The sequence below is a fragment of the Hemitrygon akajei genome, chromosome 7 (assembly GCF_048418815.1).
Source record: "Hemitrygon akajei chromosome 7, sHemAka1.3, whole genome shotgun sequence".
NCBI lineage: Eukaryota > Metazoa > Chordata > Chondrichthyes > Myliobatiformes > Dasyatidae > Hemitrygon > Hemitrygon akajei.
The window spans coordinates 154,828,810-154,847,382 of record NC_133130.1 but is presented as its reverse complement, the minus strand read 5'-3'; the positions used below and the strand labels follow the sequence as shown (position 1 = coordinate 154,847,382).

At 39.4% G+C, this 18,573-nt stretch overlaps 1 protein-coding gene across 5 annotated transcripts in view; it reads right to left on the bottom strand.

Annotated features, from left to right (window-relative positions):
• Positions 1-18,573, bottom strand: part of LOC140731037 (astrotactin-2-like) — a 1,710,280-nt gene that overhangs the window by 954,019 nt on the left and 737,688 nt on the right. The gene's annotated exons all lie outside the window — the stretch shown is intronic.

Sequence of the window (18,573 nt, the reverse complement as noted above, 5' to 3'; positions counted from 1 at the left end):
TGTGCCGACGCTTACTTTCACCTAGTCCCACTGGTCCGTACTCAGCCCATAACCCTCCATTCCTTTCCTGTCCATATACCTATCCAATTTTACTTTAAGTGACAATACCGAACCTGCTTTTACCACTTCTACTGGAAACTCATTCCACACAGCTACCACTCTCTGAGTAAAGAAATTCCCCCTCGTGTTACTCTTAAACTTTTGCCCCGCAACTCTCAAATCATGTCCTCTTTGTTGAATCTCTCCTACTCTCAATGGAAAAAGCCTATCCACATCAACTTGATCTATCCCCCTCATTATTTTAAATACCTCTATCAAGTCCCCCCTCAACCTTCTACACTCCAAAGAATAAAGACCTAACTTGTTCAACCTTTCCCTGTAACTTAGCTGCTGAAAACCAGGTAACATTCTAGTAAATCTTCTCTGTACTCTCTCTATTTTGTTGATATCTTTCCTATAATTTGGTGACCAGAACTGTACACAATACTCCAAATTCGGCCTTACCAATACCTTGTACAATTTTAACATTACATCCCAACTCCTATACTCAATGCTCTGATTTATAAGGGCCAGCATACCAAAAGCTTTCTTCACTACCCTATCCACATGAGATTCCACCTTCAAGGAACTATGCACCATTATTCCTAGATCACTCTGTTCTACTGCATTCTTCAAAGCCCTACCATTTACCATGTATGTCCTGTTTGGATTATTCCTACCAAAATGTAGCACCTCACACTTATCAGCATTAAATTCCATCTGCCATCATTCAGCCCACTCTTCTAACTGGCCTAAATCTCTCTGCAAACTTTGAAAACCTACTTCATTATCTACAACGGCACCTACCTTAGTATCATCTGCATACTTACTAATCCAATTTACCATCCCATCATCCAGATCATTAATGTATATCACAAATAACATTGGACCCAATACAGATCCCTGGAGAGGGAGACTGTAAATTGCAATCAGAAATTTACAAATACAGGAGTTTTGAATATATGTACAGCTGACCATTTAGTAGGATGTTTTCTAATCAATTAATAAGAATGTGGATTATCACATATTTATCAGTAGCTTTTGAACAGAAAGGGAGTTTAAAACCATTTGTCCTACAGGCAGAGTCACCGGCCTCCAACCTGACAGTTATCCACCACTACTCTCTGGCATCTCCCATCCAGCCACTGCTGAATCCATTTTACTACTTCAATGTTAATACCTAACGATTGAACCTTCCTAACTAACCTTCCATGTGGAACCTTGTCAAAGGCCTTACTGAAGTCCATATAGACAACATCCACTGCTTTACCCTTGTCAACTTTCCTCATAACCTCTTCAAAAAATTCAATAAGATTTGTCAAACATGACCTTCCACGCACAAATCCATGCTGACTATTCCTAATCAGACCCTGTCTATCCAGATAATTATATATACCATCTCCAAGAATACTTTCCATTAATTTACCCATCACTGACGTCAAACTGACAGGCCTATAATTGCTAGGTTTACTCTTAGAACCCTTTTTAAACAATGGAACTACATGAGCAATACACCAATCCTGCGAAATATTTCTGTCAGAGCCCCTGCTATTTCCACACCAACTTCCCTCAAGGTCCTAGGGAATATCCTGTCAGGATCCAGAGATTTATCCACTTTTATATTCCTTAAAAGCGCCAGTACTTCCTCCTCTTTAATTGTCATAGTTTCCTTAACTTCCCTACTTGTTTCCCTTACCTTAGACAACTCAATATCCTTCTCCTTTTATTGTTTTTGACACTGAATCACAGTAGATTTAATTTGGCTTTGTTGCCACTAATCAACAAAAGACTCTTTCATGTCAAAGTAAAAACCAATTTCTACAAATTGGTCTAAATTTATTACAATTATTAAACACAAAACAATTAATTGCATAATTACCTCCCCCCTTCATGTCAGTGCTTAGTAGATGCACTTTCGGCAGCAATTACAGCCTTGAGTTTGTGTGGATAGGTCTCTATCAACTTTGCACATCTGGACACTGTAATGTTTCTCCATTCTTTACAAAACTGCTCAATCTCTGTCAGATTGCATAGGGATCGTCAAGGAACAACCCTTTTCAAGTCCAAACACAAACACTCTATTGGATTGATGTCAGGACTCTGACTTGGCCACTCCAGGACATTAATTTTGTTGTTTTTAAGCCATTCCTGTGTAACGTTGGCTTTATGCTTGGGGTCATTGTCTTGCTGGAAAACAGAACTTCTCCTATGTCTCTGTTCTCCTGCAGAATGATTCAGGATTTTCCTGTACTTTGCTGCATTCATTTTACCCTTTATCTTTACAAGCTTTCCAGGTCTTGCTGCAGTGAAGAATCCCCACAGCATGATGCAGCCATCACCATGCTTCACAGTAGGGATGATATGTCTTTGATGACGGGTAGTGTTTAGTCTGATGGCCAAAAAGCTCAATTTTGGTTTCATCCGACCATAGAACAAAGATGAATCAATTCTTCTATTCTTTATTTGTCAAATTGAAAACACATCAAAGGCTAATTCTTGGTCTAAACAAGTGGATATATTTTAAGTTTACCCAGTGTTTTGATATCAAGGCAAGTGTTTGCTGTCCTTTCCTGATTTCCTCGAGCACCATTTTATGGACCATTTTAGATAGTGGTTAAAAGTCAATAACATTAGTGGGCCTGGAATCATATACAGACCTGACCAGTAAGGATAGCAAGTTTCAAGGATTTAAGAGAATCAGGGGAGTGCTTACAGCAATCAAATAGATTACCATTATTCATCCGAGCTCTCTATTCCAAATGCATTCAATGTGTTGTTGACTCCAGATACCGGTCGGTGGCAGTCATGCCCTCAGGGTCAGGACTGCTTTTGTTTGCAAGGCTGTATTTTATTGTGCTTGTTATCTTGTATGTGCTAAGTGTGCTTTGTGCTGTGTGTAGCCATTGGTACAGAATTTTTCACTTTGGATCCGGAATAAAGCTGTCTCATTGGCTATTTTCATGGCTATTCATGTAGGGTTGAATGACAATTAAACTTGAATTGCATTGAATTGAATTTTCCACCTGTGACTGTGGGAATGAAACTTGGACAATAGTTGGACTCTTGATCTTCTTGATCAGTGTTATCTTCTTGCCCCTCATTATTTACCTGCACTACACTTTTTCTGAAGCTGTTATGCACTATTCTTCATTTTTACAGTATAAACTTGCTCTGCCTCAATGCACGGTATCATCATCTGATACGTAAGAATAGCATGACAAGCTTTTCACTGTATCTTAGTACATGTGATAGTAAACTAGTTACCAATGACCAAACTCATGTCTTCGTTTGAGGGCAGAAATATGACAAAATACTTCAGAAAGGGTCCTTGAATGTTTAAGTTCTGATAAAAAAAAAGTAAAACTAAACTCTAATTTCCTAAATTAAAACCTTTTTTCCCTTTTCTAACCAATAAAAATCCCCTACCAGCAATATATAGTGCATTTCAGTTAATTGGACCAACAGTTAATCGGGGTTAAGGAAGAAAAACTAATCGAGAAACTAGACAGATCCTCATCATATATTTTGGACACTATGCTGCTTAATTAGTTTCTAACTAGCACCAGTTGTGCGCACTTGTGTGGCTGTAAGATGCAACACCATATTTTGAGTGGATGGTATTAAAATAGCATCAATTGTATGTATTTGCATTCAAAAAGCAGCGATTTTTGTCATTGATGTTTGGTGAGAAATAAGCAGCGAGACAATTCAGAACTGTTAGAGGGAAACACCATTCTGCTGTAAAAGACTACATGCAAAAATGGGGTGATAAGCAAGGTGTTCATGATAACATGAAAGAAAGCTTTTTATTAGGTGAAATTATAGTGAAGGTTGATGTTACCTGTAACTGCTTCTCTCACTGATGTTGGTTAAGTTGATCACAAGAAGTGTCCATCTGTCCACATGACCAGTGCAAGTGCCCCAAAAAATAAATTGTAGCAACCACTTCATGGTGTTTGAGAGATTACATAAACAAGTTTGCACAGACAGGATAGAGTGTGAATGAATGAATATACCCAAATGCATAGTCCATAATTCCAAGTGTGTGATGAGAACAAGGGAAGCAGGCACCAACTGAAGATTCCTTGAACTAATGAGATTCAAGACAAACAAAGGATCAAAGACCAAGTAGGATGATAAATTGGAATGGACATATTCAATGACAATGGACTTGAAGAAAGATAATCTCCAGCAATGAAAAAAGAACTAGAAAGCAAAAGCTAAAAGTTCAAATTAGACTTTAATCATAATCTCCCTCAGTATTACACTACATGGAAAGATGATTTTATAAATTTACTTGTTCATTGACTGAGCCAAAACCACTTGGTCATCAATACGGCATTAAAAAACTTTGTCACTGAGTACAAAGATTAGGACATGTGGCAATATTAATGGACATGTAGTGGGCAAACGTGGTGATCTCCCCAATCCTATGGGGAGAATCAGATGTCACAAAGCCACTGGCTGGATTGATACAAAGAAAAAGATAAGCAGGGCTATGGGAGAGGATGGATCGATGGGTCTTGCTGAGCCCAAAGTGGAGTTCAATGGTTCAAACAGCTGTCTTAATGTCGCAACCTTTCTGTGATTCTCTGAGTGAAATGATACACGTTGCAGTAATTTTCATTGACACAGGTTGCTTAGTGATTTCTACATTTACAGTTACCTGAAAATATTTTTATGCATTCCTTTTTGAAGAGGAGAGAGAGAGAGGGAGGGAGAGAGCGAGAAGGGGGAGGGAGTCAAGAGAGGAGACAGAAGAGAGAGAGGGAGAGAGAGAGTGTGTGTGAGAGAGAGAGGGAAAGAGAGAAAGTTAAACAGAGGCAGACAGACAGACTGGCAGAAAGACTTAAATGACATTAAGCCAAGATGTATTAAAACAGAATAATTCTTATTCAACATCACAGACCAATTACACACAAAATGGCCACTTCAGGCAGAGTCACACTCACTGGGATTAAAATATCTCTGTCTGCCTGAACAGATTCAGTAGATTTTCTTTTTACTTCCAATTTAGGTTTGAATAAATGATCTGTTACTTGGCTACTTTCTCCTCGATATTTCCTTGAGATAACCTTCTCAGGATGAATCGCTGACAATTTAGTTACCTTGGCTGAATTATTATTCTAGCTCTGAACTCCTTCATGCACCTTATGACACAATTGGCATTTGATTGTGCTACCAGTGATGCATGGCAACAATGCATCAGTATAGTATTTTCAACAGCTGTGAGCTGCTTCTTCCTTCAAACAGCACAAACATGCAATTGGGTCAAAACCTAAATGATACTTAATGATGCGCTGTTGTGCCAGTCGGATAATTATGAACTGACAGTTTCTGTGGAAGTGTTGCCAACTTTCACTTAACACTGAAAATTAGTAATAAGAGAGCAAAAACAATTCCCTCAGTCTGCTGAATGAAAGAAAGATGTGTCCCCATGTTCAAAATAATGTTCCCCGCAATACTTGGACTATTTTGTAATAGCTGAGGAAGAATATTAGTTGACCCCTTAAGTGAGAGTTGTGTGTGGGTGGGCGGTGGGGAGGAGTATAAAAATAAAGCAATGCCCAAAAGCATATTATTTGGAAATTTTCATGAATAATGGGTAGTATTATGGAATGTCAACTATAAAATATCAGTTAAAATAACCTCAGAATTCTATCTAATGAGAACAGCACTTTGCTTATTTAACTATCATAAAATTGTCATCTTAGATTTGATCTTAAAATGCTCCTACACAGACCTTGATGATACCATCCTTTTTGTGAAAGCAGTGAAATAGAAATAAACTATTCAGTCTTTGAAGTTCCTATTCCAGAAGCTCCTATTCCTAAATTTGTTGATAAAAATTGGCTCATTGGTGTTTTGTACCCCGTTAAAATGTATCACAAATCTGTCAGGACGATATTTAAAATTTTCAGTTGAGCTTGCATCTCATTTTAGAAGTGGAGGAAATCTGAAGCTAAATCATGTGAAATGAGTCAGAATGTGGGATGATGATCACGAGATTTAACTACCTCCGCACAGAATGCAAGAGAAAAGCATCACCCAGGATACTGGGAAATGCCTGTCAGAATCATAATCATGTTTAATATCATAGAAACATAGAAAATAGGTGCAGGAGTAGGCCACTCGGCCCTTCGAGCCTGCACCACCATTCAGTATGATCATGGCTGATCATCTAACTCAGAACCCTGTACCTGCTTTCTCTCCATACCGCTGATCCCTTTAGCCACAAGGGCCATATCTAACTTCCTCTTAAATATAGCCAATGAACCGGCCTCAACTGTTTCCTGTGGCAGAGAATTCCACAGATTCACCACTCTCTGTGTGAAGAAGTTTATCCTCTTCTCGGTCCTAAAAGGCTTCCCCTTTATCCTTAAACTGTGACCCCTCGTTCTGGACTTCCCCAACATCGGAAACAATCTTCCTGCATCTAGCCTGTCCAATCCCTTTAGAATTTTATACATTTCAATAAGATCACCCATCAATCTTCTAAATTCTAGTGAGTATAAGCCTAGTCGATCCAGTCTTTCTTCATATGAAAGTCCTGCCATCCCAGGAATCAATCTGGTGAACCTTCTTTGTACTCCCTCTATGGCAAGAATGTCTTTCCTCAGATTAGGGGACCAAAACCCTATCAGCAGCATATGTCGTGAAATTTTACGTCTTTGCGGCAGCAGTACAATGAAGTACATAATAGAAAAAAAGCCTGAAACATCAAAACAATAAACTGTTGGTCTTCCTCTCACTGGGGCAGGACCAATCTCTCTCTCTCTCTCTCTCTCTCTTCCACGTTAGGGAAGGAGAAAACCTGTGGCATGTTAAACTGTTGAAGTGAACTGTAGTCTTTAATGGACTCCAGATGATGGTCTCTTTTTGGGTTTGCTATTCCTTGCATGGTGGGTGGTGGTGGGGGTGTGTGGCTGATATTCTTTTACTGAGGCAGCTGGGGGAGGGGGAAAGTTGATGCTTTTGATGCTACTAGTGCGTGGGAGGGGGAGGGGCATTTGGGTTCTGTTTTCTGTCATTCATTCTTTGTTACTTTCCTTCTGTTTCATGGATGTCTGTGAAGAGTACAAAATTTAGGTTGTATATTGTATACATTCGCTGATATTAAATTGAAGCATTGAACATTTAAGCATTCCAGTAAATAAATAAACAAACAAATAAGTAAATGTTAAATTAAATGTGTAGTGCAAAAATGAAAAAATAATAAGTAGTGAGGTAGTCTTCATGGGTTCAATGTACATTCAGATATCTGATGGCAGAGGGGAAGAAAATGTTCTTGAATCTTCAGGCTCCTGTACCTCCTCCCTCATGGTAGCAATGAGAAGAGGGCAATGTCCTGGGTGATGGGGGTCCTTAATGATGGATGCTGCCATCTTGAGGCATTGCTCCTTGAAGATGTCCTGGATGCCATGATGGAGCTTAAGTTTACAACTCACTGCAGTTTATTTCGATCCTGTGCAGTAGCGCCCCCTGCCACATACCAGATGGTGATGCAGCCAGTTAGAATGCTCTCTCCATCATACCTCTGTAAAAATCTGCACACATCTCTGATGACATGCCAAAATCTCCTCAAACTCCTGATGAAATAGAGCCACTGTCGTGCCTTCTTTGTAGCTGCATTGATATGCTGGGCCCAGGATAGATCCTGTTTGGATAGGCGTTAGTTAAAAAAGCCCAACAAGAAGAAGATGACTAGATCATATATTGGGAAATTAAGAAGTATAAATGGGAAGAAATTAGAGAAAGGATCAGAGGGACCTTGGGGTCCGAGTCCATAGGATGCTCAAAGCAGCTGCGCAGGTTGACTCAGTGGTTAAAAACGCATACGGTGTATTGGCCTTCATCAATCATGGAATTGAATTTAGGAGCCGAGAGGTAATGTTGCAGCTATATAGGACCGTGCTCAGACCCCACGTGGAGTACTGTGTTCAGTTCTGGTCGCCTCACTACAGGAAGGATGTGGAAGCCATAGAAAGGGTGCAGAGGAGATTTACAAGGATGGTGCCTGGTTTGGGGAGCATGTCTTATGAGGATAGCTTGAGTGAACGCGGCCTTTTCTTCTTGGAGCGACAAGAGGTGACCTGATAGAGGTGTATAAGATGTTGAGAGGTGTTGATCATGTGGATAGTCAGAGGCTTTTTCCCAGGGCTGAAATGGTTGCCTCAAGAGGACACAGGTTTAAGGTGCTGGGGAGTAAGTACAGAGGAGACATCAGGGGTAAGTTTTGTACTCAGAGAGTGGTGTGTGCGTGGAATGGGCGGCCGGCAACGGTGGTGGAGGCGGATATGATAGGGTCTTTTAAGAGACTTTTGGTTAGGTACGTGGAGCTTAGAAAAATACAGGGCTATAGGTAAGCCTAGTAATTTCTAGGGTAGGGACATGTTTGGCACAACCTTGTGGGCCAAAGGGCCCATATTGCGCTGTAGGTTTTCTATGTTTCTATGTAATATCTTGATGATAGTAAGCAAGCAATAATGATTAAGATCTAAAGAAGGTCAGTAACCTAATAGCCAAAGTAGTGACAACAAACACGAGGAAATCTGCAGATGCTGGAAATTCAAACAGACACAAAATGCTGGTGGAACACAGCAGGCCAGGCAGCATCTATAAGGAGAAGCACTGTCAATGTTTCGGGCCGAGACCCTTCGTCAGAACTAACTGGAAGGAGAGATACTAAGAGATTTGGAAGTAGTGGGGGGAGGGGGAAATGTGAAATGATAGCCAAAGTAGTGAAATGGCAATACAGAAATTTTTATACAGGCGAGAATGTCCAAGAAAGATGTTGAACAATAATGCAAAACATTTAAAATGGGATCCATGTTGAAAGAATTATATCTCACTAAACAAGATAGTAGATGAATAAAGAATAGATATTAAGAGGAACAGCTTAATCCACATAGATAATGAAGAAAGAGAATAAAAACAAGGAATATAAAATTGGACAATCAGAAAGTAACTCTAAATCATGTTATCAAAGAATATAAACAGCGAAGTATATTGCAAACATGACAACAATAAAAGAAATTAAAGAAAGAACAGGGCAAGCAAGGGACATAGATGACAGATTCATGAAGAAATTATAAATAACAATATATTAGATAACTAACTTGCCTCATTGTTTACTATCTAACGTGCAAGATTTGCAAAGTATGACAGAAGAATTTATAGAACCATAGAAAATTACAGTACAATTTGAATATCTTATCCAGATATGTGAGACAGAAGAGAGGTCAGGAGGAAATTGAGTAACAAATTAATGCAGTTCCAACAAGGATAAAATTTTAAATTATTTGGGTAAGGCTCAGCTGAAGTGGTACCTGTTATAACAGGGAATAGTGGCAGAGGAATGGTGGAGAGTAAATGAGATGCTTACAGTGTTCAGAAAGAGAAAAGGGTGAATAATGGAATATATTATTATAGCATAATAGGAAAACATCAGAAATGAAGAGAGATATCTTCAAAATGAATTTCCGATATGACTAACAGTGAATTCTGATTCAGAGGCTGAAAAGGTATAGACAATGGCTGTAAAGAGATTGTTTTTAAACTACTTTTTTGTGCACAAACACAGAATTGATTTAGACCCAATGCCAAATAGAGTTTGCCACAACAAGTAAAGAAATTGGCCAAAATCTAACAGAATGTGACAAGAGGGAGATTTAAGCCAGTAACCAAGTATTAAACCAGAAATGGAGTGACTACTGGCAGGAGAACTTCACTCTAGTCAGCGCAATTAACTGATACACCTTGCACAACAACCACCAGGGAGCATCAGCATTTCAAGGCACACCCCCAAATAGAAGCTACACAGTATTGACAGCTGTTATATTTGCCTTGGAGCAGACAGAGGCTGCAGAGGAGTGAAAGGCAACTCCTGTAAGCCTCAGCGAATGAGATGTGCATCCTAGAAGTAAGGCTCTCTGCAATGGAAAGAGGGAGTTGGATGGAAGACAGGGACCTGCAAGTTTCTCCATTTGAGCCTGTTAGGACTTCTCGTCACTTTTGTTCTCCAGTGGTATGAACCCCCAAACAACAGAACATAGCAGAAAGAAATCTCATGATCTCACAAGAGACAGTAGGTGATCTGCATTCTAATGTTCACACCTACAGAACTGACTAACCCAAAGGAAGTTGGTCCAAAGGATGTGGCGATCTGGGTTCCTGCAGCCAGGTAACTCAAGAAGTATATTTCCCAGTAGGTTTCAGGCTTTCAAGTTTCATAGTAAGGCTCACTAAGGTTAGTCTGAGTGTCTGCCATCCACAGTTCCTAAGCAGTTTGTGGGCAACACAGGCAGTGACTTTCAGAGCTGTCTATGTGGAGTTTGCATGTTCTCTCTGTGAACGTTTGGACTTCTCTGAGTTGCAACGATTTCCTCCGATATTCCCAAGATGTGTGGGTTAGAAGATTAATTAGCCACTACAAACTGGCCTTCATGTGCAGATAAACTATTGGGGTGTGTGTGTGGGGAGGGGCGCAGGAAGTTAGGCTTTGAGGGGAATGTGAGGTAAATATAATGAGATTAGTGTTGAATTATTGTGATTGGGTTCTTGATCATCATGTCTCAGTGGGCTGAAGGATCTGTTTCCTCGCTCTATGACTATAACACCATGAAAGCAACTGTGAGCTCCACAGGAAGAGCAGTCTAGTTATGTGAGGGTGACCAAAGGTCTTCCCACCAAATGTCACATATTTCAGTGGTGACAGCCTTGAAAAATCTGAATCTCATTTATCAAAGTTCTTGGTGCGATAGCTCTGAAGCCATATTACAAATTCACTTTCTGTACTTGTCCCGTCCTCCAAGGTCACCGATTCACCATGACTTGGCCAGTCATGGCAAAAGCAATGTCTTGGAATCAGAATCAGATTTAATATCAATGGTATATGCATTGCAATAAAATATATATACAAACATTGGTATATTAATAACAAATAAATACTGCAAAAAGAGAGGAAAAATACTGAGGTAGAGCTCATTGGTTCATTGTTCATTCAGAAATATGATGGTGGAGGGGAAAAAGCTGTTCTTGAAATGTTGAGTGTGTGTCTTCAGGTTCCTATATCCCCTCCTTGATAGTATCACTGAGAAGAGGGCATGTTCTGAGTGATGGGGGTTCTTAATGATGGATGTCATCTTTTGAGGCATCCCCTTTTGAAGGTGCCCTGGATGCTGGGGAGGCTAGTTCCCATGATGCAGCTGGCTGAGTTTACAACATTCTGCAGCTATTTCTGATCCTGTGCACTGGCCCCTCCATACCAGACAGTGATGCATCCAGTTAAAATGTTTTCCATGGTACATCAGTAGTAATTTGCAAGCATCTTCAGTGACGTACCAATTCTCCACAAACTCCTACTGAAATATAGCTGTTGTCATGCCTTCTTTATAATTGCTTCACTATGTTCAACCTAGGATAGTTCCTCAGAGATGTTGACACCAAGGAACTTGAAACTGCTCACCCTTTCCATTGCTGATCCCTCCATGAGGACTGGTGTGTGTTTCCTCAATTTACCCTTCCTGAGGTCCACAGTCAATTACTTGGTCTTACTGATGTTGAGTGCAAGGTTGTTGTTGCAACGCCACTCAACCAATAGATCTATCTTGCACCTGCGTGCTTCCTCATCAAGATCTGAAATACTGCCAACGATATTTGTGAGATCAGCAAATTTATAGATGGCATTTGAGCTGTGCCTAGCCACACAGTCATTGGTGTAGAGAGAATAGAGCAGTGGGCTAAGCACGTATCCTTTAGGTGCAGCAAAGTTGAGAGTCAGCAAGGAGGAGATGTTGTTTGCGATCTGCACAAACTGTGCCTCCTGGTGAAGAAATCAAGGATCTATTTGTGAGGATTCAGTTTCTTGTAGCAGACTGTTGCAGCAAAGGTCATTGCTGAAGCAATCAGGCTGATATTGCCACATTAGCTGTAGGCCATGGTGGTGTTTGAACAGTCTTCCGTTAGTTCTGAAGTTGTTCAGTTAGGTCATCCAATAGTCATCCAATAGTCTGTCCTATTTAATGGTAAGAAAAACAATATACTAGTAGAGCACACTCCTAATTCTATTGATACTGTTTGACAATGATTGTAGTGTGGAACTTCTTTGCTCCAATTTATAAGTGGGAGTTGGAGCTATCACAGACACAGTTATTGTGCAAAAAAATTTCGACATCAGATTTTGCATTTGACACGGGGAGTAAGTAAGGCAAACTGCAGAACAACATGCTTAAAATTGCCCAGTCCATTTTTGCAATCACACAGAAATATTCCAAAAAGAACCAATTCTGCATAATTACTACCTATACACCAGGTACTATGTAATGCGATTGATTTGAATAAGCCATCAATAATGAGCCTGCTGATTATTAGTTTCATACCAGTTTTTTTCAAAATGAAGCTCTCGTATTTTATTAAGAAAGATAAAATTGATATTTTCCATTGATGACAAAAATATAAACTAAATATTAAGAAAAATCATTTTAAACTTCTTTTGCATGTTTTCCATCTTGCATTATTTTTCAGCTGTTGTGGTCCCAGGTCCAGATGTAAATAAATGGACAAGGAGTCACCATCAATCACTGCATAAATCTGTAAGCTGATTTCTCAGAACTGGTTTACAAAGGATCTGAGAAATTCTTCTGAATGTGCTACAATTATTTACTGTACTATGTCGTTTTTAGTTTCATTTTTTCTGTACTTCTCATGCAACAGTGGAATGTTTATAAATTGCCTAAAATCTTGAGTGTTGTAACAAATTTATCAAGTGTGTAGCCAATATAATTAAAAAGGAGAGTCAAGTCACATAAATTCTTGTTATATGTATGACTGCACTTAAATATTGAATACTGTATCTTCAGTACAATTTTCAACCTCAAATCTGCTAAACGTTGCAAAACTATTACTGAATTTATTATGACTCGATGTCAAAGGAAGACATGATCAAGCTCTACAGTAATATGGGCAAAACATACTCCATGTTGTGTTCTGTTCAGTAATGTACAGGGTCATTTGAAGCTTTTGAAGCAATGCAGAGTGTGTCAAGGTTGATTTTGAATCTTTGGAGTTCAGTTATGAGGAAATAATGAAGACAACAGAAGTATTAGAGATGATCAGAGAGAGGCATGTGTGACAGTAAATAGTGTGGAAAGAAAAAGACATGCTGTGACCAGGAGAGAGCTTAAATAAGAAAATGGCATAGAATAGTGGGCTAAAAGGAATATTTCCTTCATGTACGACTGCTTGGCTTCACCATGACAAAAAGAAAAACAACAAATAGACAGTATGTGATGCAGATTCTTCAGCAAGGATCACAGTCCTCTCAACTAGTAGATCTCAAAAGATTTTCACCTTTTTCTGGATATTGGAGGGAAAGATTAAAATGAGATCTCACAAGTCAGAGTGGTGGCAAAATGCAACCAAGAAACATCAGTAAAATATAGAAAACATCTTCATGCAATGTTAAAAATCAACACTTAATGGAGCTAATATGTGAAGACAATTCAAGTGAATCCACATTGCTCAGTACACATTCAAACAGTATTTTCCAGCAGTGTTACAATGAGCAACTTATCTGATAACATTACTTACAATTCAATATTGCATTACCAGACTTCTGTAAATATTATATTTCATTTATACTTTGGAATTTCAATAAAGAACATAATTAAATACAATCTTTATTATTCATGCAAGCCCTAATCATATTAACCAATGTGCCAATACTCCTGATTTTGCTCCTTATTTAAACCAGTGGTTCCCAGAGTGGACATTGTTGCCTCCTCCCTGGGGGCAATGGAAGTTTCCAAGGGGTGATAGAGATAAATGGGGTGGTGGAGGTGCTTGGTACCAAGGAGAGGGGCATCTGAGGGATTACAGGCTTAATTTAAGAAATGAATTACTTATTATAGACATTTGATCCTCAGTACCTCATAACTAATTACAATGATCACATAATCACCACTTTTGCTAACCCGCCATTGTCTTAGACTTTGCTCGAAGTGCATTATAGTTGTTGAAAAGCTACGTTACACTTCCATATTTGGCATTTCATGAGAAATCTGGACTGAAGAAATTATGTTTTTCTGGGCCTTGCCCACAAATTATTACTAATCACTACATTAGTACAGTGTTAGCTAGATTGGTCCCCATTCTCTAATCACACAGTGAAGCAATTTCTGTGAATTAGGGTATAACATTCAATGGGTGTAAAGTTTGGAATTTGCCCTTTTGAATGGTCTTGACTAAATTTCTATAGTCCAAGGCTTAACCAAGATATTGCTGTCTCAGTATCTTCAGACAGAGATTCAGGTGTTGTCTAAGTTATAATGGCAGTGTAACTTTCCCCTTTATTGATTGCAGCATTTGTGGTTGGACTTAAGCAATAGGCAATGAACCATGGTTGACAATAATGAAAATGAAAGAAGCAGATGAGATGAAAAAGGAGTGTAGATAGTATAGTGTGGAGTGCCTGAAATATGGATTTGTACCAGCACCAAGCAACCAACAGCAGCCAACATCTCTGTTATGTGAAAAAGTTTTTCTCAGATGAAGCAATGAAACTGACCAGGTTTCTTGAACATTTGAAGAGAATACACTCTAATAAGATCAATAATAAGAAGAACAATACACTCTAATAATAAACAAGATCTTGGTTTACTTTCAGACACTTTGTGAAAACTTGCAGAAGTGGAAAATACTTTAAAACATATTTGCCAGCACTTCATGACAGAACAGTGTTTGTTTGTGTGCATCGTACAACATTTCATTGTTCATTGCTAAATTTGTAAAGTTCCATAAATTGGCGAAGAACTGATTCTGCCAGCAGTAAAGGAGGTTCTGAGAACAGTTTTGTATAAGTCATCAGACCAAATAATTGAAGCATTTCTGCTCAGCAACAACTCTGTTCAAAGACGAATAGATGAAATGTCTGAGAATGTGGAAGACATTTTGTGCCATATATTTAGGACCACATAATTTGTTCTGTTGTGAGATGAATCAACTTTGCTATGGAACAAATCTCTGTTTCTTGGTAATGTTTACTTCAAAAATAATGAAAGCATGTTTCAAGAATTGTTAGTTGCAAGGGAACTACAGATAGATATGAAGGGGGAGTCAATATTTTGGGTTGTTGAGCAAGGTTTCAAAGAGAAGGACATTCCGCTAACCAACATTCCTGCTTGTACAAGAGATGGGGCACCATCAGTGACTGAATGCCACCATGGGGGTTATTACTTCCCTGAAAAAAAACTCTACCTAACATACCTACCATTCACTGTGTAATTTACAGACATATTGTCGCAAAAAAAAAACGCAAGTGACTGCACAAATCATTAAATACTCTTATCACAGCGATAAATAAAATGAAGTCCCAAGCTCTCAATTCTCAACTATTTTGAGAGCTTTGGATTGAGAATGATGAACTGAAGTCAGATAGCTCTCAAAGGAAATGGCCTGAGATGCTTTAATGCACTTTTTGAAACTGTGATAACATTCTTTGAAGACTCGAATGCTTCATTCATTCATCAAGGCAAGAATATTGTTAAAGCTCAAGTTTAAATGTCATTCAATCATACATGAATACCCATGAATGCAGTCAGACAAAACAGCCGAGATGCAAAACACAGAACCAACAGTCACACACAGCACAAGACACACATAGCACATATAAGATAGCAAGTACATATAAGGTATTAGTAAAATACAGTTAGACAAAAAGTAAACATAAAAATGCATTCCAAGACCCTGTATTCATGAATGTTGCAGTAGTCTGCATTCGAACTTAGTATTATTTGTCTACTGAAAAGTGAACACTGGGAGCAGCACCAACTCCAGCTTGAACACTGCACCACACGACCCCTGGTGCACTGTTTCCAATGCTCTTTCCTGGGCAGCTGTAAACAGGTGACACTGCTGCTTGAGGCCTTGTTCTCATTATGACTGAGGCCACGCAGCTCTGCCGTAGTCCACTGCTGCTCTTCACCAATAAATCAGTGAATCGGACTTGCAATATTCCACATTAACAATACACAACTTGCTCTTGTGGTCACAAGAAATGTCACGAAGATGATCATTTGCTGCTAGACTGAACACCACTTCATGCACAGACTCATCCGAGGCCTCACCAACACAAGCAGCAGCATCATCCACACCAGATCTAGCTCCTTCCATTTCTCCACCAACAACCAACTTACTGATGGGAAAGACCTGCAGGACTTTATTTTCTTAATGTCCAGCATGGTTCTGTGATCATAAAAATATGTTCAAAAAAGACTGTAACACCTTCAGTTGGCCCCTATAAGCCGTCGTGACTAGTGCGCTGCCATCTTATTGGAAATGTGGTATGACATTGCTTATTTGTCAGAATTATTCGCAAAGTTTAATGAGAGCAATCATCAATTGCAAAGAAATAGTGTGAATTATATCAAAGTTAAATCAGTCATTTCGACATTTCTGTCCAAGGTAATTTTGATTAAGTGGCTGTCGTGACCTTTTTCAGTTTCTGAGCCTCCCTGAGGTGGAAATGCAAGAAAAAATACCAGATGATGATCTTCAAGTATTCTGTGCCCAGCTGGGTGGGATGCATAAAGACATGTCAGAGAGATTTCAGGATCTTCTCTTGATCCAACTTCCAGACTGGGTAATAAATCCATTCCTGAATACTTGTAATGAAGAATTAACAGGAAGAATGGAGGAAGAGCTGATCTCGCTACAAAATGACTTTGAGCTGAAGTTGAGGTTCAAAGAATCATATCAAGACTTACAGTTGCAGAAAGAAATCTCTGAACACTACCCTTGACTGTGGAAACGAAGTTAAGATGTTCTATATTGCCTTTCCAACATTATATTTGGTGAGGCACAGTTTCAGTACAGATGCTCAAATTCTTTCAAAGCAACAAAGCAGACTGCAAATTACTGAACATGGGGATCTGAGACTCCTGAATGACATTCAGCCTGATGTTGAGAAGCTGTTGCTAAGCCCATCCATCTCATTGAAAAGTGAAAAAGCAGTGAAGTAGTGAATAGTTGGACTCCTAATGTATGCTCTAAAATTGCTGATGAAAATTGTTTTTACTGTAATTAAATAAATTTTATTTGTAGCTTGAAATAGATTTGAATAATTTCTGCAATTATTTGTCACTGCTTTGAATTTTCAGTTCCTATTTTCTATCACTGTGTATCATAAATCAAATTCTTTATAGTGTTTCTTATGTAAAGACCGGAAAAGGAGAGAGGGGGCATTGGGAATGTGGTCTGGGAGCCAAGGGATGGTAACCCATTAAAGCTTGGGAACGACTGATCTAAACTAATATTAAATGTTGATACTGTGTTTGCCTTAATCAGATTATTTTGAAAGTGAATTTCATGCCCTGGTTTCATATAAAGATATTACTTTTTCACAAGAGGCACCTAGAAGATATTGCAACACAGAAATGCTAGAAACATTCCACATTGGGAACTAATAGCCCCATTAATTGAATTGACTTTATTTCTTACCTTCTACACATACAAGAGTAAAAATCTTTATGTTACGTCTCCATCTAAATGTGCAAAGTGCAAACATAGTAGTTAATAATTTATATTAAATAAAACAGTCAATGTAATATAGAGTACCCTCAAATCAGTGTGAGTTCATCAGTCTGAAGACCTGGTGGAAGAAGCTGGCCCGGAGCCTGATGGTCCTGGCTTTTATGCTGCGGTACCACTTCCCAGATGGGGTGACTCAGGTCCCCGATGATCCTACGGTCCTTTTTACACATCTGTCCTTGTAAATGTCCTGAATCATGGGAAGTTCACAACTACAAATGCACTGGGCTGTCCATATCACCCTCTGCAGAGCCCAGCAACTAAGAGTGGTACAGTTCCCATATCAGGCAGTGATGCAGCCAGTCAGGACGCTTTCAATTGTGTCCCGGTAGAAAGTTCTTAGGACTTGGGGGTCCGTACCAAACTTCCTCAACTGTCTGAGGTGAAAGAGGCGCTGATGTGCCTTTTTCACCACACATCTGGTGTGTACAGACCACGAGGTCCTCGGTGATGTGGATGGTGAGGAACCCCAGATCCATTGATGTCAATAGGGGTTAGCCCATCTCCATTCCTCCTGTCATCCACAACCAGCTCCTTTGCTTTTGCAACATTGAGGGAGGGGTTGTTTTCTTGACACCACTGTGTCAGGGTGATGACTTCTTCCCTGTGGGCCACCTCGTTATTATTTGAGATAAGGCCAATCAATGTAGTGTCGTCGGCCAATTTAATTAGCAGATTGGAGCTATGGGTGGTGAGACAGTCATGGGTATACAGGGAGTAAAGGAGGGGACTCAGTAAGCAGCCTTGAGGGGTTCCTGTATTGAGAGTCAGAGGTTTGAAGGTGAGGGAGCCCCCTCTTACAACCTGCTGGTGATCTGACAGGAAGTCCAGGATCCAGCTGCACAAGGCAGGGTCAAGGCTGAGGTCTCTGAGCTTCTTGTCAAGCCTGGATGGAACTATGTTGTTGAATGCTGTACTGTATTCCAAGAAGAACATTCTCATATAACC